Source organism: Nomascus leucogenys, chromosome X, assembly GCF_006542625.1.
Source record: "Nomascus leucogenys isolate Asia chromosome X, Asia_NLE_v1, whole genome shotgun sequence".
NCBI classification, from domain to species: domain Eukaryota; kingdom Metazoa; phylum Chordata; class Mammalia; order Primates; family Hylobatidae; genus Nomascus; species Nomascus leucogenys.
In genome coordinates, this window is record NC_044406.1 from 96,831,158 (window position 1) to 96,851,328 (window position 20,171).

The window sequence follows — 20,171 nt, forward strand, 5'->3', positions numbered from 1 at the left end:
AGGTCATACATACCTTACTAAGCAATTTTGGTTTTACACCAACATTTTATTCTTTAAAAGATTTACAGTAATACAATTATTTAGCATTTCAAGTTGTGTGCTTTATTTAGCAAGTGAGAAAAATTAGAATATTGAAGTATTTGCATAAAAAGTCAAATGGTAGTGTTTTATAATCTCTGTTGTATTTCCTATTACATTTTTATATGTTGCTTTCCCATTGTTCCTGAATTTGTTATCCTATTATAAACAGAAACATGGATGAGTTAAAAAAAAAGTGGACATAGGCTATGAGCAGATTATTCAAAAAGGAACTACAAATGGTCATATAATCAATAAACATATGAAAAAGTGTTAAATCATCTCACTAGTATTCAAAGAAATAATAAACCACAGTAAGTTACTATTTTTCACTAATATGATATTGCTAAATATCATTTTTTAAAACTTGCACACTAAGTTTTATTGTATGTTGCTGCCAATGTATATAAAACAATTACCCTTGTGAAATAGAAATTCATGAAAATTCAGAGGTAGATGTTAAGGACTGACAAAAGTAGAATTTTGTATATTACAGCACATGTGTTACAGGATTAAGCTTTTGTACAGGCTTCAAATGTATCTCTCTTGAATATTCACTGGATCATAAGAAGTGGTTTGGGAAACCTTTGAAAGATTCATTTTACTACAAAAAGGAACAGACTTTCTGGGGTTTGAAGGGATTTGTACTTGAAGATACTCCAGTCAGCAGAGGGTCATGTTGAGCATTCTGCAGACAGAATTGTTTCAAGTCTGCTGCTGCCTGGGAAACTTTTACGCTGTTGAGCCCGGCCTCCAGCTGGAGCTGTTGAACCACTTTCTTCGTAGCGGCGACGCTGGAGGAGCCAGACTCGGTGAACGCGGGGGCCGGGTCGATTCATGGGTCGGTGGGTCGTGGGCCGTGGGTCGGCGGGGCCGCTAAATATCATTTTTAAGATGCTATTAGAAGGGCTCAGGAAAGCCAGCATTCCTATACATTGATGATACAAACTTTACAGCAGGCAATGTGTGTATTGGTACCTGACATATAGTATTCCCTCAGTAAATATTTCTTCAATGAATGAATAATTTTGTTGCTGACATTAAAATAAATTTTCAGACATTTTGACAATGTGCCTTGGCACAATGCTCTGAATTCATAAAACTGCCACTGAATCTTACTATTGTTGGCTCCCAACCTTGTGGAAGTTTATAATGCCCTGCTATGGTTAGCTTGCTTTCATGCCATCTTTCCCCTTTCTTCGAAATGCTGTATGGCATATATATTTTTAATTAAAGTGCCTCATATATAATTTTGTTTTGAGATATTTTCAAAAAAACTCATGGTGAACCTCAGGATAATTGTAGCCACCTTAGAGGGTTGCAGATTTTGGGCTGGGAAGCACTGCTTGGCAGCCATCTGTGTGATGCTTTTCAATTGTTAGTTCTTCGCTAATTCTGTAATGTATTCTTCTCACAATGTGAACAGATCTTTTCTGTCAATAAGGAAAGCATAATTTTGTTAATGATAGGTAAGCACCTTATTATCTGTATTTGGCAGGCTTAGACATATTGCTGTCTTTTGGAGAAAAACAGCTGTTTCCAGATGTTATTAAAGCAGGCATTACCACTGACAAAGCTTTCTCACAAAGTATCTTACAACAGTTCTGTGTGCTGTCAGAGCTGCTCGTACCAAAAATTCTGTGGGAGTTAGGGCCCTGTACTTTCTAATTGCTAACTGCTTTGATTACAACCTCCTGCTCAGATATTACAGTGAGTGACATTTCCATCTATACACATGATTCCATCTATACAGATTTTCTTCTCTTATAATCACATGGCTTCAGTGTGATGACATTTCTGATCTTTGTGAATACTTGCCCAGAATTCTGACACTTCCATTAGTAGCACACAGACAGTTTGGACCTGTTGGAAATTGACACAATGTATTTTGCTTATTCTGGAAGCATTAATTTTAATTTCTCTTTTGTGAATTTATTTATGTAAATGTAATCATCTGACTACATGGTTACCTTCTTTTTTTTTGGCATTTCTCAATTATTTTGGCCGGTTTCTCATCCGAAAGAATTATTATTATAGCAACTTCTCAGTACAAAAGATTAATTATTGTAATAACTTCAGTGCTCTTTTTCCACCAGATCAACAGTTACTTTGTATTTAATAAGCTTTTCAAGGCTTTTGTTGAACTTACTGATATCCACTTCAGTCTTCTTTTTCATTTATTCTTTCAATACTAGAACCCACCAGGAAAAATTATTCGAAAGCTGGTAATAATTTAGTGACTTGTTTTTCCTTCTGACCTATCTAAAGACGTCCCTTTTTGCCTAAGTACTTAGCTTTCCATTCTGTCCCTATAACCTAGAATTCAACAAAACATTCATGATCCATGCAAACTATGAATTTGCTTTAAACTACATGTTTACATACTACACTGTTAAACACAGGCTTTGAGAGAAAAAGCACACTGCAACTAGAGACTCATGATATTATCTTGAGAGCAATTATTAAAGATTTTTAAAAAGTAAACCAGAGATACTTCCATCTCTTGGGTTATCGTATTGCTATTAAGAAGAATGAGGTAGATTTTTACTGAAATGGAAAGATATCAAAAATATACTGTCAAGTAAAATTAGAAAATCACAAAACAATGTATAATACGGTATAATATATGTAGAAATATATATATATATGTGTATGTGTTCTTATGTATAATTCACACTTATGTATATGCATAGAAAAAGGTCTGGATGGATATAAGTCAAATTCTTTTCGTTGTTGCTATCCCTAAGAAAGGGGAAGTAAAATGGGCAGGGAAATGCACGTGAAAACAGGTTTTTACTTTTCACTTTTTGTAAAATTTGAATTTTTCACAAGTATATATTACTTTTAAAAAACTAAAAGCCCCTTATGCCATTTGTTGTTATCATCCCCAGGCCTGAACTGTTATATGAGCAAAACAAGTTCAGTGATAGGATCTCATTGGCCTTAAAAGAAGAAAATAAAAATAAAGTAACAACAATAATAGTTGCCATTTGTCCAACAGTTATCTTGAGTTAGATATTTCACAGGAATTATCTAATGCATGCCTTATGATAACCCTGAAAAGTAGGTTCTGTACCCGATTAGGTATGAAAAAACTAAATCTCAGAGAGATTAATTCGTCAGAGGCCACATAGCTGGTCTCTTAGCCTGTTGAGGCTGCTATATCAAGAATACCCCAGATTGAGTGGCTTAAACAACAAACATTTATTTCTCACAGTTTTGGAGGCTGAGAAGTCCAAGATTGAGATTAGGGTGCCAGTGTGCTCAGTGTGGTGCAGGCCTTCTTCCTGATTTCCTCACATGGCAAACCCCGTTACCTCCTAAACCCAGTTGCCCTCTCAAAGGTCTGACCTCCAGATACTACCACATTGGAGATTAAGGCCTCAACATATGAATTTTGAGGCAAACAAAGTTCAGTTCATTTGTATTTTTATACCAAATTCAGCTGGTAAAAGCAGTTGGGCAGGAATTTCAACCTAGATTTATCCTGCTCTTAAGCCTGTGTTGTTATTACTGAACAACATAGCCTAATTGGAAGTACATAAATGGAGTTTACGATGGTGTCAGGGACTGTTTTTAGTATTTTTATACTGTTCTAAGTACTTTTTGTATATAATAATTCATTTATTCCTCACAACAATTCTGAGTTAGGTATTATTATCATTATAGTTTTATCATCTTAATTTTTCAAAATGAGGAAACTGAGATACATACACATTACTTGTCAAATGTGTAAGAGGCAGAGCAAGGATTTGAATGAACCCAGGCAGTCTTATCATACATGCCACTGCATCTCTAGGGATCATGTGTAAGAAAGTCCTGTATGTGTCTCCCATTTCCCATTCTCCCATCAAGGAGATTAAGGAAAAGATGACGTATACTGGTAGAACACAGACTTAATCAAGCTAAATAAAGTCATGGGCTCAAAGAAAGCCTGCCATCTTATGTTTTACAAGTGAATTCTTAAGTATCTATACAATTCTCAGTAGGCTATCTTTCAAAAACACTTCCATCTGAAGTGAAATGTTCCCAGTTTGAAATCCAGAATAAGGTATAGGTCTGTGCCTTAAGGCATTCCCGCCCTGTTTTGAGAATATGAAACAGAAGAATTGTGCCATACCAGAAGAGAGAAAATAAAAGTGGGCCTGAGGTTTCCATCTTTGGTGAGGGGCTTCTAGTCTCAAATAAAGTTCACCTTACTCCTCAACCTGATAAAAGGCACCTATAGAGACCCTACAGATAACATCATACTTAATGGTGAAAGACTAAAACTCTTCTGCTAAGATCAGAAACAGGAGGATGTTCACTCACCCCTCTTCTACCTAACACTGTACTGGAAGTTCTCAACAGGGCAATTAGGGAAGAAAAAGAAATAATAGGCCTCCAGTTTGGAAAGGAAGGATTCAAATGATCTCTATTTGAAGATAGCTTGATCTTATACATAGAAAACCCTAAAGAACCCACAAAATAACTATTAAAGTAAATAAAAGAGTTCAGCGATTTGCAGGAGAAATATACAAAAATCAGTTGTGTTTCTACACACTAGCAATGAACAATCTGCAAATGAAATTAAGAAAATGATTCCAGGCTGGGCGTGGTGGCTCTTGCCTATAATCTCAGCACTTTGGGAGGCTGAGGTGGGAGGGTTGCTTGAGCCCAGGAGTTTCAGAACAGCCTGAGCAGCATAGTGAGAACCCCGTCTCTACAAATAATAATAAAAAAAATTAGCTGGGCATGGTGGCACACACCCTGTGATCCCAGCTACTCAGGAGGTTGAGGCAGGAGGATCACTTGAGCCTGGCCAGTTGAGACTGCAGTGAGTCATGATTGCACCACTACATTCCAGCCTGGGCAACAGAGTGAGATCCTGTCTCAAAAAAGAAAAGAAAAGAAAAGAAAAGGATTTCATTGCATCAGAAGAATAAAATAGGAATAAATGTATCCAAGAAAGTATAAGAATGTACACTGAAAACTGTGAAACATTTTTGAAAGAAGTGGAAGAAAACAGAAGTAAATGGAAAGAAATTCCATGTTCGTGGTGTGCAGGAAACAATATTGTTAAGACAGCAATACTACTCTAACTGATCTATAGCTTCAACACAATCCCTATCAAAATCTCACTGGCTTCTTTGCAAAAAATGACATGATGATCTTAGAATTCATATGGAAATGCAAGGGCTCCAGAATAGCCAAAACAATCCTAAAAACGACATTAGTTGGAGGATGCACACTTCCCAATTTCAAAACTTACTACAAAGCTACAACAATCAGTATGGTACTGACATAAGGATAGACATATAGAGCAGTGGAATAGAATGAAGCATCCAGAGATAAACTCTTACTCTTATGTTTGATAGATTTTCATCAAGGGCACCCAGACATTTCCACGAGGAAAACAGAGTATTTTTAACAAATAGTGCTGAGACAACTGCATCTTCACATGCAAAAGAATGAGGTTGGACCCCTTCCTCACACTATATACAAAAATTAACTCAAAATGGAGCAAAGATCCAAATGTAAGGGCTAAAATTATAGCACTATTAAAAGGAAACATAAATGTAAATCTTTATAGCTTTGAATTAGGCCATACTTTCTTAAATAGGACACCAAAAAACACAAGCAATAAGAGAAAAAAATGATAAACTGACTAAATCATAATTAAAAACTTTAATGAATCAAAGGAAATTAAAAGACAACTCAGAGAATAAGATGTGAAAGTGTTTGCAAACCATGTTTGATAAGTACTTGTATCCAGAATATATAATTCTTACACAACTCAATAAAAAAATACAACCTAATTTAAAAACAGGCAAGGCCAAAGATCTGAATGTACGTTTCTACAAAGAAGATATACAAATGGCCAATCAGCACAAGAAAAAGATGTTCAGCATAATTGTTAGAGAAATGCAAACCCAAACCACCATGACATACCCCTTCATGCCCTCTAGGGTGGCTATAATTTTTTTTAAAAAAAGAGATAATAACAAATATTGGCAAAGATGAGGAGAAAATGGAATCTAAAGGGAATATTAAATGGCACAGCCTCTGTGGAAGACTGTGTGGCATTTTCTCAAAAAGTTAAACATAGAGTTATCATATGACCCATAAATTCTATTCCTAGGTATATGCCCAAGAGAAATGAAAATACATGTTCACACAAAAACTTGGATATGAATGTTCATGTCTGCATTATAGCCAAAAAGTGGAAACAACTCCAATATCCATCAACCAATGAATGGATAAACAAATGGTGGTATATCCATACAATGGAAATGAATGGAATACTGATACATTCTACAACATGTAATGAGCCTTGAAAATACTATTCTAAATGAAAGAAACTAGTCACAAAACCCATCTACTGTATGAGTCTATGCATAAGAAATGTTTAGAATAAGCATATCTATATTGGCAGGAAGTCGTTTGGTGGTGCCCTAGGGGTGGGGTGGAGAGAGGGTTTGCCAGGTAATGGGAGTGACTACTGATGGGCATGGAGTTTCTTTGTGGGGTGCTGATAATGTTCTAAAATTAATTATGGTGATGTTTGCACAACTCTTTGAATATACTAAAAACCATTTAATTGAACATTTGGAATGGAGAGAGTGTATGGTATGTGAACTATTTCTCAATAAAGCCTCTTTGAAAATTTCACCTTGAGTTCCTCGTGCAGCTGCCAAGTGTGATTAGAAGCAGTGGCATAATTAATAAGCAGTTCCCCTAAGACTTTCAGATAGATAGCTGCCACATAAATTAACTCACCCAACAAATATTTATTCAACATGCAATATGTTAGCCACTGGACCAAACAGAGAAGGTGGAAAAAAACTGCCACCATGAAGCTTACATTCTGGTAGAAATAATAACAAAAGCTTATAGCATTCATTATTCACTTATCACAATGCCAGACATTGTTGTAAAACGTTTATATGTCTTCTGATTTAGTCTTGGTAGGTTGCATTTTTCTAGGAATTCATCCACTTGTTCTAGGTTATCCAATTTGTTTGTGTATAGTTGTTCATAGTAGTATCTTATGATATTTTGTATTTCTGTGGTATTAGTTGTAGTGTCTTCTCTTTCATTTCTGATCTTGTTTATTTGAGTCTTCTCTCTTTTTTTCTTTGTTAGTCTGGCTAACAGTTTGTCAATTTTATCTTTTTAAAAAACCAACTTTCAGTTTTGTTAATGTTTTCTAAATTTTTTTAGTCTCTATTTTGTTTATTTCTGCTTTAATCTTTGTTATTTCCTTCCTTCTGCTAAGTTTGGGCTTACTTTGATCTTCTTTTTCTAGTTCCTTGAGGTGCAATGTTTGTTTATTTAAGAGCTTTCTTCTATTATGATACAGGCATTTATTGCTATAAACTTCCCTCCTACGACTGCTTTTGCTGCATCCCATGAGTTTTGGAATGTTATGTTTCCATTCTTGTTTATCTCAAGATATTTCAAAATTTCCTTTTGAAATTTCCTTCTTTGACTCATTGATTGTACAGGAACATATTGTTTTGTTTAATTTCCACATATTTATGAGTTTTTCAAGGTTCCTCCTGTCGTTGATTTCTACTTCCATGCCATTGTGGTCAGAAAAAATAATATAATTTCAATCTTAAATTTGTAAAGACATGCTTTGTGGCCTAACATGATCTATCATGGAGAGTGTTCCATGTGTACTTGAGAATGATAGAAAACCTTAAAGACTCTACCAAAATCTGTTAGAACTGATGAACAAATTCAGTAAAGTTTCAGGTACAAAGTATGCAAAAATCAGTAGTGTTTCTATATACTAACAATGAACTATCTAAAAAAGAAATTAAGAAAATCCTATTTATAATTGCATCAAAAAATAAAATGTTTAGAAGTAACTTTAACCAAGTAGGTGAAAGATCTGCATAGTAAAAACTATAAAATATTGATGAAATAAATTGAAGAAAACACAAATATGTGGAAAGATATCCCATGCTCATGGATTGGAGTAATTAGTACTATTAAAATTTCCATTCCACCCAAAGTGATCTACAGATTCAGTGAAATTCCTGTCAAAATTCCAGTGTCATTTTTCACAGAAATAACAACCTAAAATTCATATGGAACCAGAAAAAACTCTTAATAGCCAAAGCAACTTTGAGTAAAAAGAACAAGGGTGGAGGCATCACACTCCCTGATTTCAACACACAGCGAGCCCTCTGTATCCATGGGTTTTGCACCTGTGGGTTTGACCAACTGTGGATCAAAAATATTCCCAAAAAAGTGTCTGTACTGTACATGTATAGACTTTTTTCTTGTTATTATTCCCTTTAAACAATATAGTATAAAAACTCTTTACATAGCATTTACATTATATTAGGTATTATAAATAATCTAGAGATGATTTAAAGTAGGCACGAGGATGTGCATAGGTTATATACAAATACTATTCCACTTTATATCAGGAACTTGAGCATTTGTGGATTTTATTATCTGTGGGACGTCTTGGAACCAATCACTTATGGATACCAAGAGATAACTGTATATTAAATAAAGCTATTATAATCAAAACAGCATGATACTGGCATAAAGACAGACATATTGACCAATGGAACATGACAGAAGGCTTAGAAATAAACCCAAGTATTTATGATAAATTGACTTTCAACAAAGGTGCCAAGACTATACAATAGGGAAAGGACAGTCTTTTCAATAAATGGTGTTGGGAAAACCGGATATCCACATGCAGAAGAATGAAACTAGACCTCTATCTCTCACCAATTCAAAATAAATAAACTTGAACATACGACCTGAAACTGTAAAACTACTAGAAGAAAATAGGGAAAAAGATCCACAGTATTGGTCTGGACAATGATTTCTTGGCAACAAGAAAAAGCAGAGGCAACAAAAGCACAGACGTAGGCGACAAAAGCAACATTAGACAAATGAGATTGCATCAAGCTAAAAAGCTTTTGCACAGCGAATGAAACAATTAATAGAGTGAAGGGACAGCTCACAGATTGGTAGAAAATACTGGGAAACATATATCTGACAAGGGGCTAATATCCAAAATACATAAGGAAATCAAACAATTCAATCACAAGAAAACAACCTGATTAAAAAATGGGCAAGGCAGGAGTTCAAGACCAGCTTGGGCAACGAAGCAAGACCCCTGTCTCTACACAATTTTTTTTTTTTTAATTAGCAGGATGTGGTGGTGCACACCTGTAGTCCTAGCTACTCAGGTTGGTGAGGTGGGAGGATCACCCGAGCCCAGAGGCTGGAGGTTGCAGTGAGCTGTAATTGTGCCACCACACTTCAGCCTGGGCAACAGAGCAAAACCCTGTCTCTAAAGTTTTTAAAAATTTAAAAACATGGGCAAAGGATTTGGATAGACATTTCTTAGGAGTTGTGAATTGCCAACAGATATGTGAAAAAAAAAGGCTCAACATCTATACTCATCAGGGAAATGCAAAGTAAAACCACAATGAGGTATCATCTGTTAAAATGGCCATTATCAAAAAGATGAGTGATACGTGTTGGTGAGAATGTGGTGAAAAGAGAATCCTTGCACACTGTTGATTGGAAGGTGAATTCATATAACCATTTGGAAAATAGTATAAAGATTCCTCAAAAAACTAAAAATAGAATTACCGTATGATACAGCAATGTCACTTCTGGGTATAAATCCAAAGGAATTGAGATCAGCATGTCAAAGAGATATCTGCACTCACATGTTCATTTTAGTATTATTCACAAAGTCAAGACGTGGAAGCAACCCAAACAGATGAATGGATAAAGAAAATGTAGTACCTATACACAATGGAATACTATATAGCCTTAAAAAATAAGAAAATTCTATCATTCAAAACAACATGGATGGAACTGGAAGATATTATGCTACATGAAATAAGCCAAGCACAGAAAGACAAATATTGTGTGATCTCCTATGTGAAATCTTAAAAAGTGGATATCATAGAAACAAAGAACAGAAAGGTGGTTACCAGAGGTTAGTGGGGAGGAGGAGGGTTGGGGAAAAGGAAGATGTTGATCAAATTATATAAAATTTCAGTGAGACTGGAGGCATGACTTTTTTTTTTTTTTTTTTTTTTGAGACAGAATCCTACTCTGTTGCCCAGGCTGGAGTGCAGTGGCACGATCTCGGCTCACTGCAACCTTCACCTCCTGGGTTCAAGCGAGTCTCCTGCCACAGCCTCCAGAGTAGATGGGATTACAGGCATGTACCACCACACCCAGCTGATTTTTGTATTTTTTTAGTGGAGACGGGGTTTCACCATGTTGGCCAGGCTGGTCTCAAACTCCTGACCTTAGGTGATCCACCTGCCTCGGCCTCCCAAAGTGCTGGGATTACAAGCGTGAGCCACTGCACCGGCCAACTAGAGGAATAACTTTTAGTGATGTATTGCACTACATGGTAACCACAGTTAATAATAATATATTGTATATTTCAAAATTGGTAAAAGAATAGCTTTTTAATGTTCTTACCACAAAATAATGATAAATTAGCGAGGTGATAGATATGTTCATTAGCTTGATTGAATCTTTCTATAATATACACATAGATCAAAACATCACATTGTACCATATATATATATATATACACCTTATCACTTGTCAATTAAAAATAATTTTGAAAGGAAAAAATAATAATGTTTTGTAAGTATTATCATATTTAATGTCCACATCAACCTTATGACATATAATATTATTATCCTCATTTTACAGATGAGATAACTAAAGCTCAGAGAAGTGAAGTTACTTGCCTGAGGTTGCATAGTTAGCAAGAGAGCAGAAGGAAAATGGAATCACTTCTCCCTAATTTTCGAGCCTGTGTACCTAACTACTACATTATAAATTTTGCATTCTTATATTAAAATATTGAAATGAGTAGCTCAATGAATTTAGCATCTATTTTTAAGCATTTTGAGAATTACTTTCCAAAATTCTTCATTTATTTCTTCTTTCTTCAAACTAATTCATTAGTTTGAATTTTGCAAATAGAAAAATGAGAACTGAGTATGTATACATTAGCTTAGATCTATTAGTGTAGATCACACATATACATGAAATTTAACACTCTATTTTTGAAAGATTTAAATGAAAAATTAATAACATTTTTAGATAAATACATGGGAAAATCAAGTATTTGGTAGTCCTCCAAAGTAATGTAGGTGTATCTAATATGTTTCACAGCAAGTGTTGAGTGATGGATATACATAAAATCAGAAAAGAAAAAGTAACCACTTCATAAATCTTATAAATGGTGCCTTTTTGCACGTTTTACACTTTTTCAAAAGTATTTCAGCTTTTAATTTATTTGATTAGAACCATTTGAGAGACTGTTTCCTTGATATGAAATGCAAGCACACTCATTAGTGATCATGGTCAAAACCAAATGGCCAGTTTCTGCCAGCAAACGATTAACTTTGATGACAGATGTGTAAACCAAAAATAATTAAATTACTTGGTAATCATTCTTCCTTGCTGTAGGCATTAAATAGTATTAGATCTTTAGGCATGAAATATATTTAATCCGGTTGTTAGATATAGTTACATTTTCAAAGCTGGATGAATCTTGTATTTTTACTGAGTACAGTTCTCCAACTGATGTGTCAAGGATGATGCTTGTATAACTATAGGAGGGAAATCCTCTGTGATTAATGCATGGAGAAGAAAATACTATGCTCTTCCCTGTGGGTGCAGGGCATGTTTCTACATACCCACATTGTGTGGGAGGCAGAGTGGTTATACTTGCCCTTCTTGGATTTTTTCTCAAGGCAAGACCCTGGCCTCATCCTCCAAATGCATGTTCCAGTCCCTCTCTCACATCAGGGGTGTTTACGAGACTGACTGGGATAACTTTTGCAAAATATACTTGCCTGGCTCTCTGTCTCCCCAGTGGACATTTGTTTCATGAGGAGTATCATTTCTAGGGTAAAAGCGAGCATTTTGAAAACAAACATTTTCTTTGCCATTTTATCATAAGAATTATATTTAACGAAATTAAAAATAAAAATAGGTGATTTTGATGTTCACCCTAGGCTAAGAGGACCACTGCTGTCTTTGAGGCATTTACAGACATATGGAAATCTGAAGCACACTTAGAGTTGCGGGTTCTTTCTCTGTAATTCTTTTAAACTGGGCATAAACCTCAAAGGGAGTGTAAAATGCAGAGTGTTGTCAACTTATCACTCCAAGAATATTTTTCTGCACCTTTTTAGTTTGGAAGGGTCAAATTGAGATGACAGAGGAATAGCGGATAAGAGCTATAGTGCTATTAAATTACATTCTAGAGTTGGGAAAATTGAGACCCATAATCCTAGGAATTATTAATGATAAGAGCTAACACTTTCTGAGTGCTTACCACATGCCAGGCCCTATACTGAATGCATCATGTCCATTTTCTCATTTGATCCTGACAACCACCTGTGAGGCCTCATTTTAAAGACAAGCAAGCTGAGGCTCAGACCTTGGATTTGTCCAAGGGCACTCAGTTGGTCATTTACAGAGCCCTGATTCAAACTCTCTTTTGCTTGATTACAAAGCCATTGCTCTAAAAGATTAGATTATACTGTCTGTATTTGCTTCTGGGAGCTTATGGAATTCACTCCTATCTGTTCTCACAAGGAACTCTATTGGGTTTTGAAAAAGGCTAAAGAATTGAAAAGAAAGTTTGTAGGCTGGGAAACATAGTGTCCTTTGAGCAGTGAGATAGGCTAAGCTCAGAGGACTGGGCTCTGGAATGTGGAAAGGAGACGTGCCCACTGGAGAGCAAGTCAGAACTTTCGTGAGCCCTGCTCCAGGTCCCAGGAGAAAGTGCCAGCCATGAGGACTGGAGTATTGCCTGGTAAGGAGAAGATTATTATTTTATCTAACACGTTCTTCTATAATGCTGTATATGCTAGGCACTGGTCTGCACTGCTCTAAGTACTCTATAAGTATTAACTCCTTTACATCTTGTAACACTTCCCTGGAAATAGGCATTATTATTACCCCCATAATACATATGAGTAAACTGAAGTTCAGAGATGTTAAATAACTCGTTCAAGGTCACATAGCCGGTTAAGTGCCAGAGCCAGGCTTTGAACCTAGGCAGTCTGGATCTAGTGGCTGTGTTACATTGCTTTGCAACAGAAACTTGATTTTTCTTTCTTCTGTGTTTACCATCCTTTCTCAATCACTCCTGGGCAAGTCTACTTTGCTAGCAAATTTCCCTTACCCCTTTGGCTTTTTTTTCACCCATGAACCCTCTAATGTTTTCTGCAGCTTCTTTGAGCTCATTCTTTATCCTCCACACTGCCTCTTTTGGCATTACTCGTGAACAACATGCTCTTTTCATCTGCCAAATATTTTTTCCATAAATTATCCCATCTCAACTTGGGAAGTCACAATGGGAAGTATTGTTCCTATTTTGTGAATGAGGCAACTAAGTCAAGCAACTTTCCTGGAGTCTCACACAACCATCTAGTGGCAAAGTGGACTAGAATCCAGATTCTCTGATTCTGAATCTAATGTTCTTGTCCATTGCACCATCTGATGGAATTTAACTATCTATTCATTAATTAATTTGTTTACTCATTAATATTGTAAAAATATACTGAGTGTCTTACTGTATGGTAAGGCACTGGGTGCAAAAGTCGGTATAAAAATTGTTGCTCTTAAGCAACAGACAACACAACGAGAGAAGGTCTCACCATAAAAAGTTAAATAGCAGCACATATACTAAGTGCCAAATGAGTGGTCTGGTCACATCATACAAGAATTTTGAGGTTGGATATATAGCATCAAAGACTGCTTTATCAGAAAGCTGAGACTTGAACTTGGCATAGAAGGGTACTTAGAACTTAGAGAAGAGAATGGAGCAGCACTTTCCAAACTGTGGGAATGGTGTGCATTAAAGCAGTCCTTTACAACCTTTATTGTGTCATGGCACACAGAGAAACACATAGTATTTGTAAAGCACACTAGGGTGAATGGAGGAAGCAGTTTGACATCTAGAGACCAGCATTCTAGGAGATTCAACAGCACTGTCTCTGGGCTCAGCTGAGGACAGAGGAGAAATCTCATAGCCTCAGACACTTGTAATATGTTTGGAAAGGTCTGCACTAGGTATTGGGGGCACACTGTGGTCATGGTGGGTCTAAAGACCACTGACAAGCCCACAGGGACGAAATGAAGGGAATTTCCAGAGAAGCCATAGTAGATACCATTGGAAAGAAAAGTTATGGGCAAATGATGAAGGGCTTTTGAATTTTATTCTGTGGACCTACAGAATAGGTGGGCAAAATATGCATAGCACTGTTTTAGAAAGATTCCACTGGTTTCCATATGGCAGATTAACTAGAGGGAAGAAGAGTAGTCAAGAGGCTTTTACCATTGTCCAGGTGGGAGGTGATGTTGTCTTGAACTAGATCGATAGTAATAGAGACAGAGAATGGTGGGCAGAATTGAGTCATATTTTGGAGGTAAAAGTGTCAGAGTTTGGTAATAGAATTGCACAATGGAGAGTAGAAGAAAGGGAGGTGACAAGGAGGATTTCAAATTTTCAAGTTTAAGCAAATACTTATGAATAGTGATGCCATTCTTTAAGATAGAGAGCCCAGGAGAAGTAGAAAGATTTTTTTGGAGGGGAAGGACAAATGAGATGATGAGTTTCAAGTTGACATTTGGAGGCAAGGAAACCAGTTAGGAGGCTATTGTAAAAGCCAAGTAAGACAAGGTGAGACGCTGGACTACAATGGTAGCAGTGCGAATGGAAGGAAAATGGTGAATTGAGAGACATTATACAGGAAGAATTGATAGGATTTTGTCATGGACTAACTTCTGGAGTTGAAAGGTAGAGGAAAGCTTAAAGCCTAAGATCTCTTCTGTCCTTTATCTTCTTAGTGATGCTCCGATCTTCGTGGCTTAATATACTATCTATTTGCTGATGAGTCACAAATTTGTATCTCCATACTTTTATGCCCAATTGCCTGCTGGACATATCAACTTGCATGCCTAATAGGTATCTCCAACTTACCATGTTCACAACTGCCCCTGCCCACAACCCCCAGCAAAACCTGCTGCACTCACAAAACCTGCTCCTCACAGTCTTCCCCGTCTCCCTAAATCTCAATTTCATTCTTCCAGTTGCTCAGGCAGAAGACCTAGGAAATCAATCTTGATTTTTCCCTCTTTCATATCCTACATTTATTTGATCAGCAAATCTTATTGGTTCTACCTTCAGAATATATCTAGAATCTGACCACTTTTTCATTGCTACTATCCTGGTTTATGTCACAATGATCTGCTTCCTGAATTATATTGCACTAGCCTCCCAACTGTTCTCCTTGCTTCTGTTCTTGCCACCATCACTCAAGTCTATTATTCTCTCACTGTTTTTTTGGAATCAGGATAATTTTATTATGTGAATGTCAGATCATGTCACTCGTCTGCTCAAAACTCCTCCAATGGCTTCCCATCTGACACTCAGTAACAACAAAACCCCTTATAATGGCCCATAATGCCGTATACAACCCAGATATTGACATACTCATGTCCTTCAGGTGATGGATCAAATATCCAACTTGGTAAAATCTTCTCTGACTACCATATTTAGTATTGCAAGCGCCTTCTTGCCATTCTCTATCTGCCTTCCATGTTTTATTTCTTTATACTTTGAATACTACTAGATGTAATATGTTTATCTATTTATTTGTTTACCATCTGTCTCCTTCCGCTAGAACAGGAGCTGGAAAACTTTTTCTGTAAAGGTCCAGATAATAAATATTTTAGGCTTCGTGAGCCAAGCAATCTTTAACACAACTACTTACCTCTATCATTGTTATACAAAAGCTGCCATAGATGAGCATGGCTGTGTTCCAATAAAACTATATTTACCAAAAGAGGGGACAGGCTAGATTTAGCTAATGGGCTATAGTGTACTGACCCCTGCTAGAATGTAAATTCCAGGAGGGCAAGGACTTTTGTTTACTGCTATATCTCCAACATCTAGAATAGTACCTGGCATGTAGTAGGCACATGATGTATTTTACTGAATGAATGAATCAGTGGGAGATTGGAAAGCTGTGGAATAAAAAATATATATATATATAAGAGAGCCATTGATGGTGCAAAATCCTGAGCAAAATCTAGCTCAAAATGGGTTTGCAGCATATCAACTCTCCTTCCTTCTTTTTCCCCTCATCCCTACACTAACACCTAAGCTTGTCATATAAAGTAAAAGTTGCTTTCATTGCCTGTGCAATTCTCCCAATGTGTGAAATTTCATCTGACTTCCTTTAATGTTGTCATTTGTCTATTTAACCCTCCTGACTCAGACTCCCTCTAATAACAATAATAACTCAAATACTCTGTACTAAAACCAGAACGCTGAAATCAGTATTTTTAATTAATTTGAAACAACTGCTAGCAATAGCTTCTATTGACAACTCTACGCTTTTCAACATGTAATCATATTCTGAAGTACTCCCAGAAGCTGGGCGACTGTTACTCTTATGATGTGAGATGATATTTTCCTTCCATGCATTCAACGTGAATGGTTTGTTCTGAAAAACTTCAGCTTTCATGTACTCCTAATGGTAAGAATCACATGGTAGGAAATGTGATAAATGAAGTATTTACCAGTTCTTACTGACTATTCTTTCATACTTCCCTGGATCTCTTACAGGCACTAAAGATATCCTGTAGTTATATGACTTCCTATTGAAAATGCACATTCACTCATTCATTATTTTATATAGTCTTCCACACATTGCTAACATTTGCCAAACACTCACTATGTATGTGGTATTGTGCTGGGGGCTTTATATATATTAATTCATTTAATTCTTATAAAACACCTAAGTGATATATACTATCATAATTTTATAGATGAAGGAAATGAGGTACCAAAAGCTGAAGTAATTTGCTCAAGGCCCCACAACCAGCAGAAAAGGAAGCTAGCATTTCAACTCAGGTCTGCCCAACTCCAGAGCCAAGATTTATCTATTGTTTTTTGTCACCTCAACAAATATTTACCATATGCCATGCAGCACACTAGGCAATATCTACAAAGATGAATAGGGCATGATCTCCTTGGCCTTCCAGAGGTAACACTAGTTGGGGCTATATGGGTGGGAATGGAGTATCAGATGCAGAAGCTAAGGAATTTTCTGTTTACAAACAGGTGGGTGAAAAAGTAGACACAGCACTGTGAATTTGTGGAGTTTTGAAAAATGGTCAGAGGGCTACAGACTGAGAGGGAATAGGGCCACTAACTCCAGAATTAAAGTCAACTGATAGGGTAGAAACATGCCATTCTCAGGGGCTTAAGCTGACAAAGGAATTGCCCACTGTGGAAATGAGATTGGCTGCCCACAGAAAAGTATTTACTGATAGATAAGGGACCTCCCTATATGTCATTAAGGATTAATGCTCTAAAATGTAATCAGTGGAAAACACAACTGTAGCCTTGGAAATGCTATGGCTGGGAAAGTCCATATAACTAAGACGGGGTTCATGATATTGTGACATGTACCAACAGGTTATTTGACCATTACAGAAAGAAAAATAAAAATAATTAGAAAGAGAAGTTGCTTTTATTACTCTGTGCCCTGGCCTACTGACACATTTATTGGCTTTCTGATAGGGTGATGGATGGATGCATCAGACTGAATAAACTACATGACTCCATCTTTTCAGATCATCCCACACCATATACTATCTCTTCACTCACCGGTAATAACAGTCACCATATAACAAGTGCCTACAGAGTCAAACACTTTACATAAATTATCTTATTTAATCCTCAAAGCAACTCTATGATATCATAGAATTCTATTATTAGTTCCATTTTCAAATGACGGAACTGAGGCTCAGAGAGGTTATGTGACTTAAGCCCATAAAACGGAATGAGTGGTATATTAGTTTCCTGTGACTGCCATAACAAATTGCCACAAACTTGGTGGCTTAAAACAGCAGATATTTATACTTTCACAGTTCTGGAGGCCAGAAGTTCAAAATCAAGGTGTTGGCAGGGCCATGCTCCCTACAAAGGCTCTAGGGGAGATTCTGTTCCTTGCCTCTTCCTAGTGGTTCCAGGTGTTGCTTGGCTTGTGGTAGCATCATTCCAATCCCTGCCTCTGTCTTCAGATGGGCTTCTCCCTTGTCTCTGTGCCCTGTCTCTTATAAGGACACTTATCATTGGATTTACAGCCCACCCTAATCCAGGATGATCTCATGTAGAAATCCTTATCTTACATACATCAGCAAAGAGTCATATTCTAAATAAGTTCACATTTTGTGGTTCCAGTTGGATGTAACCTTTGGGGGCGGTGACACAATTCAACCCACTACATAGAGCCTAGCTGGGACTCTAGCCTATCTGACTCAAAAACTCTGGCTCTTTCCACTAACTAAAGCAGGCTGCTCCCACCAAACAAACAGCCTTTTGTCTTTATTTGGTTTCCTAAGTAGATTTCCTGCTGGGATTTATCAAGATGAATTAATAAATTGACATTTTGGCTTCCAAATTATTGCCTTATAGGTTTAGGTTGTGTGAAATTTGTCCCCTAGAGCCTGATCAATCCCTGGTTAAAATGGGCAAAATTGAGTTTTGGAACCTGTGAAGCTGATGAATGGATCCTGAATAGGACCAAGGTCCATTTACAGTATAAGCATCCCACAGCCTACCAGCCATACTAATGTCTTTACTATATATGTGACCATAATATAATGGGATAGCACAATATTCTGAGTCTACAGAAGAATGTCTAATCATCTAAGAGCTTACAGGGGGAATTTTTGTGTACCTTAATATTATATCCAGAAATATTCCCTGTAGTGCCTACTATATTTGTTCCTGAGCCTCAGCTCCCTGCATCAAGTCACAAGGAAGATGTCTCTAGGAGTTCATTATCACATTAAGATAAGGATTCTGTAGAAAAACGGGAATCTAGAAACAGTAGGGACTTCCTGTACCTCTACATCAGTGTCTTTGCAGGGCAATTGCCCTAGCTGACCAGTTGACACTGGCCTGCTCACACCTTAATTATGAATAGAATATTCCTAGGGATGTCTTTCTCAGATTGTGGTCAGTTTGTGGGCCGCCTATTGTGGTGGTCCACTGAGTGACACCTGGGAAGCTAGTTAAAAATGTCGGTTTCCTGGTCCTTATAGCAGGCTTACTGAGTTAGTGTATCTGAAGATAGGGTCAGGAGCCTGTATTTTAAAACAAGATTCTGGAATAATTCTGATACACATTCAAGTTTGAGAACCTTTGCCTTCTGGTGAAATCAGGCTTCCATGACGTTGAAATACAGAATAAACTCCAAATGTTCATTTACAATTCCAGCCAATAATCACTTACCATATCGCATTCTTGTAGCATGATCTGCATGCTTTAGTTCATGTGACAATATCATTTCATATGGCTTAATCTAAATGAAAGCAAAGGCAGTTATGGCAAGATTTCTTAATCCTGCTCTCCTGAGACAATTTACATAATAACTTTTGGGGAGAATGCAATAACCTCTCTCTAATATCTTAAACTGATCTCTAAGGTTCCTTTTGGCTCCAACATTCTGATTCTATCAACGTTCCTAGGGCTTCAAATCTGTTTGTGCAAAACACATTGCTTGTTACAGACTAAACCTATTTTCCTTCTTCCAGGCAACAAGTTTCTGAAGAAAACTGGTTGCTCATGATCTTTCTGGGTGTTTTCTAATAATATATACCTTCTCACAATATTATTGCAAAGAGTGAGTGAGGTGATCTATGCACAGTGCCAAGCATAGTGCCTGACACAAGGAAGTGGTTAGTAAATATGCATGCTGCTTCCAGTGCATTGTGACAATACTATCTCTTGAATTATTGAAAATATAACATCAGGAATCTTCAGCTGAATGAAAACTAGGGAATTAGCTGTATCGACAATATTAGGCTTATTTGGCTTTAGGGGAACTAGATAGAACCGAAATCTCCGCAGACCGGCTCAGCTGCAGAATAGAGAGATGGCCTGGGGAGGACATGTGTTGGTTCCTGCCATGCATATTGTCTTGGAGAAAAGCTGCTATGACTCTGGCCCAACAAAGTTTTGTCCTAAAAGTCTGCTTCCAATCCCCAGCATGCTTCCT

At 36.9% G+C, this 20,171-nt stretch overlaps 1 pseudogene; it reads right to left on the reverse strand.

The window, feature by feature from the left end:
* Positions 1-368: 368 nt before the first annotated feature.
* Positions 369-913, reverse strand: LOC115833220 (annotated as a pseudogene).
* Positions 914-20,171: the final 19,258 nt, after the last annotated feature.